Here is a 17968-nt window from a genome sequence, read left to right as displayed (position 1 = left end):
AGATATCTTCACCGCTTTCTTCCCTCAGCTTTTGCACCGTGCGACTTCTCATCCTCTGTGATTTCAATCTCCATCTCAACGCATCGTGCTCTCCTCGGAGTTCACTTTTCTCCTATCCTCCCTTAATCTCTCCCTCCATATAAACTCTCCCACCCATATTTATGGCCACCCCTTTGACCTTGCCATCTCACATGGTCTTGCTACTCCCATCATGTCAATCACAGATAAGGCCATCTCTGATCACTTCCTTATATTGCTCTCCAAACACATCCTCTTCCCCCTTCCAACCCCATTTCCTTCCATGTCTGCCCCAGAAAAAACAGCACCCAGTCTCTTATAACTGCACTTTCAAATTCCCAAATATCTAACCTTTTGGCCCGTCATTCACCACAGCATTTCTGCAGCTACTAATCTGCTCAATCACAATATTTCTCACCTACATGCTAACCCTCAGTGACATGGCATCAGTTTACCACATGTATGCTGACAACGCCCAGCTCTACCTCACCACCACCTCTCCTGACCCCTCCACTGTCTCCAAATTGTCAGACTGCTTGTCCAACATCCAGTTCTGGATGATCAGAAATATCCTCCAACTAAATATTGGGAAGACCAAATGTCTTCGATCCCCACCACAAATTCCATTCCATTACCATCCTTCTCCCTGGCAGCTGTCTGAGGCTGAACCATACTGTTCGCAACCTTGGTGTCGTATTTGGCCCCAAGATGAGCTTCCGACCACATATCTGCGCCATCATCAAGATTGCCTATTTCCACCTGTCCCAGCTCATATGCTGCTGAAACCCTCATCCATGCCCTTGTTACCTCTAGACTTGACTATTCCAATACTCTCCCAGCCAGCCTCCCATCTTCCATCCTCTGTAAACTTGAGCTCATCCAAAACTCTACTGCCCGTATCCTAACTCGTCCCGTTCACCCATCACCCCTGTGCTCGCTGACCTACATTGGCTCCCAGTCTGGCAATGCTTCAAACTTTAAAATTTTCATCCTTGTTTTCAAATCCCTCCATGGCCTCACCCCTCCCTCTCTCTGTAACCTTTCCGAACCCTACAACCCTCGAGATCTCTGCGCTCCTCCAATTCTGGCCTCTTGCACAACCCTGATTTTAACTGCTCCATGATTGGCGGCCATGCTTTCAGCTGCCGAGGCCCTAAACTCTGGAATTCCCTCCCTAAATCTCCCTGCCTCTCTTTCCTCCTATAAGATGCTCCTTAAACCTGCCTCTTCGATGAAGCTTTTGGTCACCTGTCCTAATATCGCCTTATGCGGCTCCGTGTCAAATTTTTATGATAACGCTCCTGTGAAGTGGCTTGGGACATTTTAGTACATTGAAGGCGCTATATAAATGCAAGTTAATGTTGTTGATATTGAGCGCGCGATCGCATCACGCCACCACGTGAGTTGAATTTCTCCCCCGAATGTCACAGCTGAGCATGATCCTGTCCTCACCTGTGATCAGGAGAGAGAACCCAGGCTGGTTTGTCCTTCCCGATGTTAGTTCAATTGTAATGCCCAATTGCTGCCCCAGCACAGATCTTGGAAACTTCTTGTCCAGTGTCTGTATTATAGTGAGCAACATTGGTATCAATGATTACAAATGACGTGGAGACTGTTAAGTATCGAATAACTCCACGAGGCTAAGTACGGTGAGCTAGTTTCAGGCATGACCTTACTCCAGTTTATTTATTCTCAAAGTGAGGATTCAACATGGCTGCCAACATTATATACACGGCTTGCACGTGTCTGCCAGTGACCATTAGGACTCCGACAGTCGCGCCCTCTGGTGGCAGGTAAAACCCAGATAACATACATAACATCATTCCCCCCCAAAGTCCTTGGTACAGGTTGTATTTACAAGTTGAGATGGTCCGGGGCCTTCCGCTCCCTGGTTGATCTTCTCAGTTTGAACCCAAGCTTGGGTGAGTTAGTAGGACCATTGGTGCATTGCGGAGCAGTCGGTCTGACAGGACTGTCGGGGATGGTAGGTTCGTCTTCGTGAATGACACAAGGGCCAACTGATGGTTGGATGTGTGTTGGTTGGTCGATGATGATGTCATCTTCAGTTTGTTCTGGGTTGTCTGTCAATCACAGTTTGGTTTGGTCGATGTGCCTCTTGCACGTTTGGACATTTAACAGTTTGACTACAAACACCCTGTTCCCCTCCTTGGCAAAAACCGTGCCAGCAACCCACTTTGGACCATGACCATAATTCAGGACAAACACAGGGTCATGAACAGCAATGTCACGTGATACGGCCGCGCGATCATGGTACCATTGCTGCCGTTGCCTTCTGGTTTCGACAGGATCATTGAGATCCGGGTGTACAAGGGAGAGCCTGGTTTTGAGGCCTCTTTTCATTAACAGCTCGGCAGGAGGTACCCCGGTGAACGAGTGGGGTATCATCCGGTAACTGAGCAGAATGCGGGACAAGCGGGTCTGTAGGGAGCCGTGAGTCACGCGTTTTAGGCTCTGCTTAATGGTTTGGACAGCCCGCTCCGCTTGACCATTCGACGCGGGTTTGAAAGGGGCAGACCTGACATGCTTGATGCCATTATGGTTCATAAATTCATGAAACTCCAAACTGGTGAAACATGGTCCGTTGTCGCTGATAAGGACGTTGGGCAGGCCATGGGTGCCGAACATGGCCCGGAGGCTTTCAATAGTGGCTGTGGACATGCTGGATGATATGATTACGCATTCAATCCATTTGGAGTAAGCATCTGTTATGTATTGTCCATGTACATTAAATGTATAGTTACAATGATGCGCCACAAGGGGCACTGTGGTGGGAGACCCGAAAGTACCTGCGAGACAGAGTATAAAAGGCTGACCACCACACCTGAGGGGCAGTCTGGAGTTACACAATAAAGGACCAAGGTCACAGCAGTTACTACCACACCAGACTGTGTGGAGTCAGTGATTTGAGTGCTGCATACATCACAAATTGGCGACGAGGACACGGACGAGGTCTTCATGCAATCATGGCTACTTTGGGCACGCTAAAGGATTTCACAGAGGGTAATGGCTGGGATGCCTTTACGGAAAGGCTCGAGTACTATTTTATAGAAAACAACCTGACAGGGGACACGAACGCACTAATAGAGAAGCGCCAAGGACAAGTCATATGAGCAGCTGATTGAACTCATTCGTAACCAACTGAAACCGAAGGAGAGCATCCTCACGGCCAGGCACAAATTCTACCACCACTGCAGACCTGAGGGCCAGGATGTCACAAAATATGCTGCGGACATCAGGAGACTTGAGGCGCCGTGCGATTTTGGCACACACCTTGACGAGGCGTTGCGAGACATTTTTGTTATGGGGATTGGCCAGGAGGGTCTCCTTCACAGGCTGCTATCTACTGAACCTACAGTCAGCCTGCAGCAAGCCATCACTATCAGCCGGGTATTTATGACCTCGACTTGCAGCACCAAGCAGATGATCCACACGGTCTCGAACCTGGCAGGTACCATTCACAGGATAGCGCCCGTCACGGACAAAACTGCAGAACGTGGCTCTGCCCAGGGCAGAGAGCACAGACCTCAGGGTCCTGGAACTTAGAGTCTGCCGAGGGGGGCTAATCGAGCAGCATCATGCTGGCACTGCGGAGGAAGCCAAGGGGCTCACCGGTGCAGGTTTGCGGAGTATACGAGCAATACCTGCCACATTAAAGGCCACCTTCAGCGTATGTGCAAAAGAAACATGACTTACCGTGTGGCTGAGGAGATGATAGATGATCTGCTGTCCAGCGAGGAGCATTGCGGTTTGGCTCGACGGGCATCCCAGCCCCAGGCAGAAGAAGATGAGGTGTTTGGACTGTATACGTGTACCGACGATTCAGCCCCAGTGATTATAGAAGTCAAGATTAACGGAGTCCCAGTGAGTATGGAAGTGGACATGGGGTCGGGTCCGTCGCTGATGAGTCAGGAAACTTTTGATAAACTGTGGATCAACCCAGCTGCACGACCCAAGCTGGTCCCGGGTCACGGTGAAGCTGCGTACCTACACCAAGGAACTGATACCTGTTCTTGGCAGAGCGGATGTGCAGGTATCTCACGGGGGCAAGACGCACGGTTTACCTTTGTGGATCATTGCAGTCGATGGGCCGACGCTACTCGGCAGGAGATGGACGGGGAAGGCCCGTGGGAGCTGGGAAGACTTCATTCCTCCACAGACCGCTGTCCCCCGTGTTCACAGGCAGAGCAGGCCTCCACCTTGGGATCGGATGGCAGCGAAGGAAGCGTGTGTGGGGTTGGGCAGAGCAGCGGTGGCGGCCGTCGACTCTCCCCTGCAAAGTCTGAGAGTGAGGAAGAGGCGCTGGAACCAGCAGCAGCACCGAGCGAGCTGGAGAAGAGAGAGGGAGAGCAGGCAGCAGCTCGGTGGATTGCTGGCAGCGGCGGATCTCCCTCAGAGCCACGGTGCCGGGTCTGTAGCGATGAGGCTTCTTCACTCCGTCCGTGGCTGGAGCGCTCTTCCGGGCCGTTTTGGTCGCCAGCTGTTTGCGGGGCGAGAGAGAGGGAGAGCAGGCAGCAGCACAACGAGCTCATGGCAGCAGAGTTCTGCAGAGAGAAGCAAGCAGAGCACCTAAAATGGCGGCGCCCAGTAGAAACCTCATGGAAAAATCAAAATGGCGTCTTAAAAGGGAAATGTACCCAGGAGTCTTAAAGGGGCCTTACAGCGTTGGCGGTCCCCACAAAGAGACTTTTGTAAGGGCAAGAGTGAGTCAAGATGATTACTGTGATTTGTATGATGACGTGATTTATGACAAGAGTTAATATTTTGATGCTAAAATGATTACTGTGATTAAAATGATTGAGATGATTGGTGAAAAGAGTTAATATCACAATGCACAGTTAAAAGGGTTAGTGGATCTGTGACTAACATGACTAATGGATTAATGCGATTTCTGATCTTATGTGATTTATGCAATTGTTCAGCGACTGCAGACAAGCCGCAAAAGGCAACTATTTTCTGAGAACAGAGGCAACGCACTAGTTGCGATACCCTGTCTCAGCGCAGCCCATTACCTCGGGCTAAAAGGGCAGTATGCCGCCACCATACCTCACCCAGTGGAGCTGGGATTTAATAAATGTTCAGTGTACCTGCACCTTTTGATATAACTCTTCAACGCATCTATGTACTGTCCATGTGTACCTGCTTTCTACTGGAGATTATGTTTGTGTACTTGTATCACCCAGGTAAGGACTGCAAACACCACATGCTTGCACTGGATCGCAAGCATAATCTCTACATGGGGGGGAAGAGGAAGTGGATGGTCATGGACACACACTCACAAATCAACCAGGACGAACAAGGCCGAGGTTACCGGCAATTTGCTTTTGGAACTGCGGGGGGGGGGCGGGGTGGGGGGGGGAGTGAGATGTTATGTATTGTCCATGTACATTAAATGTATAGTTACAATGGTGCACCACAAGGGGCACTGTGGTGGGAGGCCCGAAAGTACCTGCGAGACAGAGTATAAAAGGCTGCCCACCACACCTGAGAGTCACTCTGGAGTTACACAATAAAGGACCAAGGTCACGGCAGTTACTACAACACCAGACTGTGTGGAGTCAGTGATTTGAGTGCTACAATACATCACAGCATCCACTAACACTAAAAACATTTTGCCGAGAAAGGGGCCGGCAAAGTCTATGTGGATCCTCGACCACGGTTTGGACGGCCATGACCACAGACTCAGTGGAGCCTCCACAGGTGCGTTACTCAGTTGCATGCAAGTGTTACACTGATGTACGCATGACTCCAAATCCGAGTCAATGCTGAGCCACCAAACGTAAGACCTGCCAATGGCCTTCATCATGACAATGCCTGGGTGGGTACTGTGTAAATCTCGCACAAAAGTTTCCCTGCCTTTTTTTGGCATAACAACACGATTACCCCATAACAGACAAACAGACTGAATAGACAATTCATCTTTGTGGCGGCACTAAGGCTTAATTTCATCCTGCATTTCCCTGGGAATGGCAGACCAATTTCCATTTAGGACACACCTTTTCACGCTTGATAGTTTCGGATCCTGGCTGGTCCAGCTCGCAATTTGGCGAGCCGTGACGGGTGACCCCTCGCTCTCGAAGGCACCTATGACCAGCAGCAAGTCTGCGGGCTGCGGCATTTCTACCCGGTTGTGGACAATGGTAGCCGGCTAAACGCATCAGCACAGTTTTCAGTGCGTGGATTGTGGCGGATGACATAATCATAAGCGGATAATGTCAGTGCCCATCTTTGGATGCAGGACGAGGCATTGGTATTTAAACCTTTGCTCTCAGAAAACAATGAAATGAGCGGCTTGTGGTCTGTTTCAAGCTCAAACCGAAGCCCAAACAGGTATTGGTGCATTTTCCTAACCCCACATACGCATGCTAAAGCCTCTTTCTCTACCATACTATAGGTTCTTTCAGCCTTAGACAGACTTCTGGACGCGTATGCAACTGGTTGGAGTTTGCCTGATACATTGGCTTGCTGGAGCACACAACCGACCCCATATGATGAGGCGTTGCAGGCCAGCACTAACCGCTTACATGGGTCATAGTATACCAGTAATTTATTGGAACATAGCAGATTCCTGGCCTTCTCAAAGGCTCTGTCTTGAGATTTGCCCCAAACCCAGTCGTTACCCTTTCTCAGCAACATGTCCAAGGGCTCTAGCAATGTGCTCAAACTAGGTAGAAAGTTACTGAAATGGTTGAGAAGACCCAGTTAACATACATAACAGAGACATTTTGCCTTTCTCATTCAAACCTGTGGGCAAGTTAGCACCTCAGAAGGCACATTTGGTAACTACATGTAACAGCATGTATTCTCAATGTTGTCTATCAATCCAGTTTGCATGCATCAGCAGCAGCAGAATTTTACACACACCAGTTCTCTTGCCTGGGGAAGTCTTGATACCTGAAGTCTTGGGTGGTATGTAAGTTGATAGCTCGGGTGACAGTAGAGGCATTATAATGAGCTTCAGTACCTTAGACTCGGAAGGGAGGATCAGCTGGGAGTCATGTTTCTGATTGCTATCCAGTGACCCCTAGTGGTCTGCCAGTGTATGGATGTGAAGGCCAGATGAGGACAGAATTGGGGCTGGCTTTGATGCCGCTCCACAATTGAATAGCCTGCTGACACTCCGATCTAGGCTTACAGGTGAAGAGCAGGCCGATGAGGTACGGAGAGCTGCCGCCTCCCGTGAATCCACACCGCAGCCGATCCGTGCCTTCAGGAGAAGCAGAGCAAATGAAAAACAAAAGCTGTACACAAGTTGTTCCTGCAGTAGACTGGACGTTCTCTCCCAACCATTTCCTCTGGTTTCTTACACAATAAGTCATATTTATGCGCCCATATGAATAATGTTAAAAATTGAAAGTGTTGCTTTTAAATACAGTTTTAAGTTGGTTACTCCCAAAACAGGAAATGATACAATGAAGCTTCCTCCAGGCACAGTTCTGAAGTACAAAGAAAAAATGGCGCATTCATTGAGTTTAACATCTCAAGGGAACTACCTGGAATTTTTTCACACAAACAGCTTGGACACCAACGTATTTTTTAAAAATAAAGTTTAACTCATCAAGAGTCTAAATGGGGTGGAGGAGCAAAGGGATCTGCGAATGCAGATGCACAAATCACTAAAAGTAGTGACGCAGGTTAATACGCCATATTAAAAGGAAACCAAGTACATTTCTAGAGTTACGTTAAACTTGTATCAAATCTTGGTTGGACCACATTTGGTGTACTGTGTACAGTTCGGGTGTCCATATTATACAAAGGATATAGAGTCACTGGAGAAGGTGTAAGAAAGATTCACATTGGTGATACCAGAACTGAGAGGATATACTCATCAGGAAAAGCTGAAGAGGCTGAGGTGCTTTACTTTAGAAATGAGAAGGCTGAGGGGGGACGTGATAGAGGTCTTTAGGATTATGAAAGCGTTTGATAAAGTAGATGTAGAGATGTTTCCCACTTGTGGGGGAGTCCAAAACTAGAGGCCATAAATATAAGATAGTCACTGATAAACCAAATAGGGAATTCAGGAGAAACTTTTTTACCCAAAGAGTGGTAAGAATATGGAATATGCTGCCAACAGGAGTGGTTGAGGTGAATAGTGTAGATGCATTTAAGGGGAATCTAGATAAACACACGAGGGGGAGAAGACTGGAAGAATATGCTGTTAGGGTTAGATGAAACGTTTAAAATTCTGATGGGTTTAGACAGGTTAGATGCAGGAAGAATGTTCCCAATGTTGGGGAAGTCCAGAACCAAGGGTCACAGTCTAAGGATAAGGGATAAGCCATTTAGGACCGAGATGAGGAGAAACTTCTTCACCCAGAGAGTGGTGAACCTGTGGAATTCTCTACCACATAAAGTTATTAAGGCCAATTCACTAAATATATTCAAAAAGGAGTTAGATGTAGTCCTTACTACTAGGGGGATCAAGGGGTATGGCGAGAAAGCAGGAATGGGGTACTGAAGTTGCATGTTCAGCCATGAACTCATTGAATGGCGGTGCAGGCTAGAAGGGCCGAATGGCCTACTCCTGCATCTATTTTCTATGTTTCTATGAAATGGGTTGGGAGCAGGCTTGTGTGGAGCATAAATGCTGGCATAGACCATTTGGGCCAAATGGCTTGTTCCTGTGCTGTAAACTCTATGCAAGTTACATAGTCACCACGATTATATTGTTAACAACAGTTCAAATTTATAAGAAAAATACTGGATTGCAAGCTTAGACTGGAAAGAAAGTGAGTAAGGAGGGAACTCATTCAGGTGACAAAGTAACATCGGGGTGACCCACTGATCCAGCACTGCCAGCGAGGAGTTGCACTCTCAGGGAGTGCTGGCTGAGACCAATTAACGTGAAAGAAAAGCAGTTGAAATCCAGAAAGTGTTCGGAAACATCAAGAGATGGGCTGAGAATGTGAAAACCTTGCGGAGAACATTTTAAGGAGATTACACAGTGTGAAAGCTTTGTATTATCAGCAAATGAAATGAATCAAACATTCACTCCCTTCCAAATCTCTGAAATATTGAGTAAGGCTCAGAAGGATTTTTTGATATTTAATACAAGCTAGAAAAGGTATGCAACTCACCCTTGACTAAACCGTTAACATGAAAAGAACTGTCACTTCAGTCTTTTAGGAGAGTCTGCATTGTCTTAGCTCCTGTATCTGGTGCAGCAACAATTTCTGCTGTCTGATTATCTTAATATCGGAATAGATTCTGAGCTGCTTCAGGCACAGGGGAATCACAGAACAAATCCCGTGCTTATTTCCCACAGGGCTGCAATTCTGGGGCCGTAACTTCATTAAGGGACAGATTTGATGCAAATGCACAGCTAGCACAATTCTGTGGAATGCACTCTGGTTACTGTTAATTTCTGGTGTCAATTTGGTGTGGGAGAATGGTATGGGTGAAGAATATTTTAAGTTGCTGTAGGCATTATAGCTTTTCTGGCCATGTTTACAACAACAACTTGAATTTATATAGCACCTTTAACATAGGTAAAAGTCCCAAGGCGCTTCACAGGATAGTTATCAAACAAATTAGGACACTGAGCCACAAAAGGAGATGTCAGGACAGGTGACCAAAAGCTTGATCAAAGAGATAGGTTTTAAGGAGTATCTTAAAGGAGAAGAGAGAAGTGAAGAGGTTTCGGGAGGGAATTCCAGAGCTTAGGGCCTAGGCCTGGTTTACAATACTTTTAAGCACAGTGATTTTTTTTGTATTAGACTTTTTTTTTCTAAATTTCTTAAAATCATCTGCACTATCAGCTCATGCCGCAAATTGTTGTCACCTGACTGCAAAGTGAAATCCCCCTTTTTTGTACCTGCCATCAAATGCCACTCTCCTGTCACTTTCCTGCTCTGTGACACTTACACCATCCTGCACACTGCTTGCTGTATGTCACACACATCACTGAGACATCAGCATACCTCACCCAAATTCACAGTCTTTGATGGAGCCACACACTAATAAGCTTCCCTTGCAATTGGCAATCCCGACAAAATTGGTGCACGTCTGTGGTACGGGCACACCTGCGGCCATAGTGAGGGAGCAGACTGTGCTGAGTTTTGCCATTTCACTCTAACCCCCTAGTTCCAATAGCATCCAGGCACAAGAAAAGCTTGCCCGGGTAACCTGCAGCACACTTGGCTGAGGAATGCAAAAAATCCAGCGAGGCAGCTGTTCTTAAAGGGCTGCAGCTCACCATAAAAGGGAAAGTTGCAAGAGGGGATCGAAATGTGGATTCATTATCCACAATAATGCAGTGGGGATGTGAGCTGAAGTCTCTCCTGTGTGGGAGAATTTGAAGTGGCATCCAGGCAATGCAATGCCATAATATGTCAATGTTTAAACACCTTATACTACGACAGTACTAAAACTGTGAGAAATAGAAACATTTACAATAAGTCCTCAATTTCATGTGCTCCTCATTCTCTCACCCTGGTGCACAAATAAAAACGTATTTGCACAATTGTTTATCTGTAATTTTACGAATAGTTAGAACCCTGGAGCCGAGTTATGTAGCAAACAATATTCACTGTCTTTTACCATCATTTCTAGTTGCTAAGTAATTGTACTCTATTATTTGTGGACAGTTTTAGCTGCTTTTTGGAAGTAAAATTCCTTAATCTTTCAAACTCTTTACAACTGAAAAATTGTAAAGAGTTTGAAAGCTTTCACGAACTAAACGCTCAAATAACACAGGGCTCACTCAGTTGATCTTAAAGATTATTTATAGATCGACTGTTGTTTTAAGGGACTTTCTCAGCCCAGTGATTTTATTTTTTACTATCTGTGCCAGCACCAGTTTTTTTCCCAGTATTCGGTAATATATCAACACAGTGTAGCCGGAGGCAACTGCTTTTTTGAAGATAGCATTTTTAACCTACAAACATTGAGGCAGCATTTGCAAGTTTAAGCAACAGAAACTATAATCAGTGTCGCTGATGGTGTGTTTTCACGGAGAATGTTGGAACAAACCAGGTCCCAAAACTCCAGCTCCCAATTATCTTTCCACAGATGCTACCGATCTGATCTCGAGCCATCTACATGGTACATAATACTTACCATGCCAGATTCTTTAAAGTGTGACATTTTCTCTTGTATTGTTCTCAAGTCCTGCAAGCATTGTGGAGAGAGCCTGGCTGCCACCTCCTGAGAGATGTGGTGCATTGCCATCTTGTTGTCTGCAGTGCCAAACAGCACAAAGCATTCTCATGCAATAGCTGTCTCCCGCTTCAATATCCTGATATATGTTTAAATTATATAAATTTAAAAAATATAAATATAACTGGAGACTCTAGAACTAGGGGGGTCATAGTCACAGGATAAGGGGTTAGCCACTTAGGACTGAGATGAGGAGAAATTTCTTCATTCAAAGAGTTGTAAATCTTTGGAATTCTCTATCCCCGAAGCTTGTGGATGTGCAGTCGTTGCATGTCTTCCAGACTGAGATCGCTAGATTTTTTGACACTGGGAATCAAAGAATATGGGATAGGACGGAAAAATGGAGTTGAGATCGAAGATCAGCCATGATCGTATTGAATGGCGGAGCAGGCACGAGGACCGATATGGCCTATTCCTGTTCCTATTTCTTATCTTCTTAAATACCAGGCAAATCCCTAACCCCCTTCACTGTAGCTCTTCAATAAAGAACCATCTAGGGCTTACCACCCAGCTTATGTCTAGGAGTGAATGTTGCTTAAATTGGCTCACTGAACTGTCTTATGTCACACAGTTCAGATTGAACTTGAGTTTCCTTAACATGACTGGTGACCTCAATTAAAATAGCCAAAGCTACTGAGTGAATGAATTAATCCTTTCTGTCCAAATTATCAAAAAAGAAGTCAGACAAATTATTCACTAATGACAATTTATTGACCTCAAAATTCTGATTTGCAATACTTAAATTTAAATACTGAGCATTCAGATAATTAGTGGACAGGGTGAGCTAACAAAATTAATAAAAAGGTTATGAAGGTAGATCAATGACATCATGGCAATTCAGCACCTTGTGGATCGCTAATTATCAAATTTGCTTCAGAAACAGATATCAAGACCAGTGTGGCACAAGGCCCTCCTCTGCTGTTACGGGTTTCTCAGTGGGGTCACCAGTCATGCATGCAGAGCTTAGTCCTGGGGGCCGATTTTCAGCAAGGCCTCCACCCACCCAAATGCTGCCGATGGCCACCGAGGTACCGGACGGTACTTTGGGCGGGATATTCATGGCCGAGATCCCTCGAAGGTTGGCGGGCGGCAAATGGACAACGTACGCCGCCAATCTAGGCAGCAGCGGGCGGGAGGTCTCATTCTCGGCGGCAGAGGCGCTTGCCGTCCAAGTGCCGCCGAGGATGGAGTCGGGCCCACGGAGGGTCGAAGACCTGAAAAAAAAAATCAACTGTAAAAAATAAAAAAAACTATCGGAAGACCTTCAGGGGACCCCATCCAGGTAAGTCGCTGTGGAATCACAAAAAAAATGTTCACTAACCTTCTTTTCAGGTTCTTCATACTTACCGTCGGGGACAGACCAGCCTCCTCGCAGCGGCCCGCTCCCATTCTGCCGCCGAGTCCGGCCGACTTCCGCCAGGATCAATATGGGAGCTCAGCAGGCGGGAGGTCAGTTGCCCCACTCGGCTGCCCGCTGACATCAGCGGGCGGTTCCCAGGGTTCTCTCCTCCCGCCCGCTCCAGGCCACCTCCAAAGTGGCACTGGGCGGATCTTCACGAGGAATGTCGGCGGCAGTGGGCGGTGAGTTGATGACCGCCAGATATCTCCCCTAGGCCATCGGGTTGATATAAGGAACTATGATACCTACATGGGTGCACTCAGGAAAGTCTCCCACATGCCGAAGCTGTGTGTCCCATCCAGTTCATGCACCACGTCCACAACAAAGCGATGAAGGTTTTGCTCCTTTGCAAATACAGCGTCCATTGCTAGCTTCATACAGGTGCACACTCCAAACTGCCTGATGTGACACATGTCCCTGGAGAGGCTTGGATGGATCCAGCAATGTGAAAGGTTCATCCTGTGGTAAACTTCACTTCTATCAGAGGTGGCCTGGAGCGGGCGGGAGCGGGCGGGAGGAGAGGACCGCTGCGAACCGTCCGCTGACGTCAGCGGGCAGCCGAGTGGGGCAACTGACCTCCCGCCTGCTGAGCTCCCATATTGATCCTGGCGGAAGTTGGCGGGACTCGGCGGCAGAATGGGGGTGGACCACTGCGAGGAGGCTGGTCTGTCCCCGACGGTAAATATGAGGAACCTGAAAAGAAGGTTAGTGAACATTCTGTCCTTGTTCCAGATATTACTTGATGCAGACGGTGTGACAGCCAATCCTGTGAGGTTGAGGTGATAAGGGCAGGGCATTTCCAAGAACGTGAGGAGGAATCTATAAACGTAGGTCCTGTGGTAATGTTGGTTGCAAACAAATTACCTCAGGCATTGCATCTACATTTAGCGACTACTCATGAATACCTCGTACTCATCTAAAGCATTCAACAGGTTTGGAACCCCAAAAGGAATACACTTATTCCCCACATTGTGTGATGCCAGCAGCAACCAAGAGTAATGGCGAGAAGCACTGGCAGGAAAAGAAGCCCCCAAACTGCCCAAGTGGCAGGATTCACAGCAAAAACAACCAAAGCATGGCTCACAATGCAGCAGTAATATTTGAAAAATGGAAAAACAAGACGAGCACTTTCCTACACATTTATGCACGTTTTAAGAGCCTGTTTGACCGGAGCAGGCTCCAGGATCGCCAATGTACCAATCTTAAATGGTGTGCTGTAGGCAGTTTCTTGCGAGTCGTTGGAAATTCTGGCACATTTAAATAATTATTCAATGTAAATGAGATCTGCATATGCCAGTCGCAGAATTTTGGAGCTAAAATTGCTGCTTAGGGAATCAGGTTCATGTGTCATGCCTGAGCTCTGCCGCTTCTGTCAGGCTCCATGTCGCTAGCAAACATTAGGGGAGGGGGTCATTTTCACCTCCACCACCTGGGCAGTAATCTGGTGGAGCAGATTCCCCACCCGTTGTAAAACCGGCTGATTTTCATTCCATTTGAAATCAATGGCTGGTTTCTACAACGGGCGGGTGATCTGCTGTGTCATATTATCGCCCAGGTAGTGAGATGAACGTGACGTCCATAAAGTTTACCCTACATGTGTGCATTTATCTGTGTGTATAAATGTGTCTGAGATATCCTTCCAGGGGTGGGGAATTTCTAAATTGCTGTATGTTTACATAAAATGAGTATAATCATGCAAGCACCCAGACTTTTTAAAAAAAAAACAGCACCCAGCCAAAAAAAACCCAGACTTTTTCTGTTCTATTTTCATTCTTAATAATTACTGGGCAACCAAACTCAAAATTGCTTAGTTTAAATATGTTAAAAACAATTTTAATAAATGTTCAAAAAGCTCCACTAACCTTGAATTCTAAGGCTATACCATTCTTTATTGATTTTTCTCGCCCCGGGAACAAGATACAACTGATATTCTTTCTAAACAATCACACAAAAACATCCCAGGCCTCAGTGTCTAAATTTCACATCCGTAGCATGCTGTTAACTTCACAGCACACTTAAGCATTCCAGATTTTATGATCAGCTAATTTAATAGTCACAAAATGTGAACATTGCAATGTTTCATGACAGGTTTTGCATTTGATAATAGAATATATTGGCCCTGAAATTCCGGCCTCCCCGGGTCTGTACGAAGTTTGTACGGACCCGGGAAGGCATCGGAAAAGCTGTTTTTTGGCGCGCAATGCGCATGTGCTGAAAACCGGCTTTTCCGATCTATCAAGTTTCTGGCTTGACAGATCCTCTGCAGATCAGGAGTGAGGACATTTGTAAATGCAAATTTCCTATATTTACGCATACAAATGTTCTCAAAAATCTTGCGCCGGAAAAAGCAGGTGCATAGCCTACTTTTACAGGCGCAAGTGTTTTAAAAAACACAAAAACATATAAAAATTAAAGTTATGAAAACATATTTTATCATTAACACCCTCCCCACAACAGTAAGTTTATTTAATTAAACTTTTTTAAAAATCGGGAAAATATATATTTTTTTAAGACATTAATAACTTTAATTTAAATGAATGTAGTGTATATTTTCTATTTTTTTATTAGTGTTTTGGGTGTTCGGGACTGTTTCTCAATCAATGCAATCGGAGTTTAGGACCTTTCGGAACTCCTATTACGAAGATATTTTACCTGATTGGCTGCCCAGAGCCATGTGACTCCAGCTCCAGGCCTGCGCATGTCCCGACGTGCATGCGCTGTGACTGGCAGTCAGCTCAGGCCACAGCATCGGAAAGTCGAACGTGGGCAGCAGCTTAAGTTAGGTGTGTATTTTTTCTCTAAAATACCCGCGGGAAGGGCAAAACGGAATTTCAGGGCCATCACCTTCTGAGAAGCAATGAGACTGATTATGATGAGAGAAATGACACCCCTATGTTAAGAAGGTGGGGAAAATAAGCTAGAGTTCCCTTCCTCCTGAAGGTTTTTCAATGATTCCTACTTTAAAGTGCATATGTGTGGACGTTGGATTTAGTTGGAATGCCCTTTGTTGTCAAATAGCTGGCCAATATCTCCTGCCTAAACTCACACATGAAGAACGTACATTTGGCTGGTGTACTCACAGACCTGCAGGAGTCCTTGGGGCGGAAATTCAGTGCCACCCTTTTTGAGGCGGCACCAAATTTCATCCAGGCGGAGCGGTAAGTTTAGCGCCTTGAAAATGTTTGCGCTCCTGCAGAGAAATTTGCTGGAATGGAACCGAGAGCTGAAGGGGGGGGGGGGGGGGGGCTAAATCAGCCGTTACACACCTAACCTGGGGGGCCGCTAACAAAACTCCTGCCGTTAAATTTTGTCAACCATTGCGCACGCTCCGAAGTCCGATTCGCATCCCGGGAAAAGCCGTCTTAAAGACGCAGCAAGGTAAGTATGCACAGCTCCGCCTCCTCAGTGTCTTGAGAGTGGGAAAATGGAGGGAGTTCACCGCTTCTCGGCCATGGCCTTTGAGGCCTTGCTTGAGGCTGTGGCGAGGCGCAGCAAAGTGTTACAGCCTGGAGGGGGACGAAGGCCACCGCCAAGGGTCTTCAGGTGGCTGTGGAGGGAGGTGACACAGCAAGTCTCTGCCTACGACACGGTGACCAGAACAACGATGTCACAAAAAGTTCAACGACCTCACTAGGGCCGTCAGGGTGAGTACCTTTTCCATTCACCTTAACATAAGAACATAAGAACATAAGAATTAGGAACAGGAGTAGGCCATCTAGCCCCTCGGGCCTGCTCCGCCATTCAACAAGATCATGGCTGATCTGGCCGTGGACTCAGCTCCACTTACCCGCCCTCTCCCCGTAACCCTTAATTCCCTTATTGGTTAAAAATCTATCTATCTGTGACTTGAATACATTCAATGAGCTAGCCTCAACTGCTTCCTTGGCAGAGAATTCCACAGATTCACAACCCTCTGGGAGAAGAAATTCCTTCTCAATTCGGTTTTAAATTGGCTCCCCCGTATTTTGAGGCTGTGCCCCCTAGTTCTAGTCTCCCCGACCAGTGGAAACAACCTCTCTGCCTCTATCTTGTCTATCCCTTTCATGATTTTAAATGTTTCTATAAGATCACCCCTCATCCTTCTGAACTCCAACGAGTAAAGACCCAGTCTGCTCAATCTATCATCATAAGGTAACCCCCTCATCTCCGGAATCAGCCTAGTGAATCGTCTCTTTACCCCCTCCAAAGCTAGTATATCCTTCCTGAAGTAACGTGACCAAAACTGCACGCAGTACTCCAGGTGCAACCTCACCAATACCCTGTACAGTGTATTCATGTGAGCTTCACTGTCTTACACAATGTAAAGGCTTTCCAGTGCCCATCCCTTCTCTATGTGTACCAGGCCATGCTCCTCGTTGCTGGAGACACCGTAAAAGCTCTCCATCGCCTCGCAAGACACGCCCCGCCTAACCAAACATCTCTCACCTTCCAGCTCCCGACTCAGCCTGAGGACACCCACCAATACCTTTTAACTCATCATAAGCGATCACAGGCCTTCAGCCTCATACTTACTCCTTGCTCTTTGTCGCCAAATCCGACTGTTGACACATCCACTGTGCGCTGCCACGCAGTCTGAGATGCAGAGACGCATTCCTCAGGACATTAGTAGCAAGTCACTTACTGCAGATACATGTGGCATATGAGTAGCTACAGACGCACTGACAACTTGCAGGCCAAACTCTCCCACAATGGGCGAGAGCAGCAGCGGACAGCAGGAGGGGAATCTGACCTCCAGGACCTCACCGATGTGGAGGAGCGAGTGTCCGCTCTCGTGGGGCGTTAGCGGCCGGTGAGGCAGAGTCCCGCGTGACATTGACGGTTTGTGAATGAGGTGAGCGTTTTCTGTGAGACCCCTTACCCTTGAGCTCACATGCTTTGCAACATGTACCTCCAATCGAATGATACCCCCTCCTTCTGCCCCCCTCCACCTCAGAGACAGGCAGATGAGGACCTGGATTTGGAGGCTATGTCCAGGGAGTCCATGCAAATGCACAGTGAGCTTATGGGTGCCGCAGAGCGTGGATGCACTTGCTGTGAGTGTGGCCGAGGCCGCCTCAAGCATTGCCTATGCCTCCCAGCCCACTGAGCCCATCCCTGCCTGGCTAAACTGGAGAGTAGGCTCAATGAGCGACAGTGGGGTCCCAGAGGTGATGGCGTGTGCCGAGATGTGGAGGATCTGTCAAGCTGGTGCTTAACAAATTGGAAAAGCTGGTTTTTGGCGCATGCGCATTGTGTGCTGAAAATCGGCTTTTGCAATATCTGCCTGGGTCCGTACACTCCATGCAGACCCGGGGAGACCAGGATTTCTGGGCCATTGAAGTCCATTCAATGGATGTAAAGAGCCTGTGTGACGTCATATTTGCAGCGATGTGCTGC

This window comes from Pristiophorus japonicus, chromosome 6 (assembly GCF_044704955.1).
Source record: "Pristiophorus japonicus isolate sPriJap1 chromosome 6, sPriJap1.hap1, whole genome shotgun sequence".
NCBI lineage: Eukaryota > Metazoa > Chordata > Chondrichthyes > Pristiophoridae > Pristiophorus > Pristiophorus japonicus.
This window is presented reverse-complemented; position numbering follows the sequence as displayed.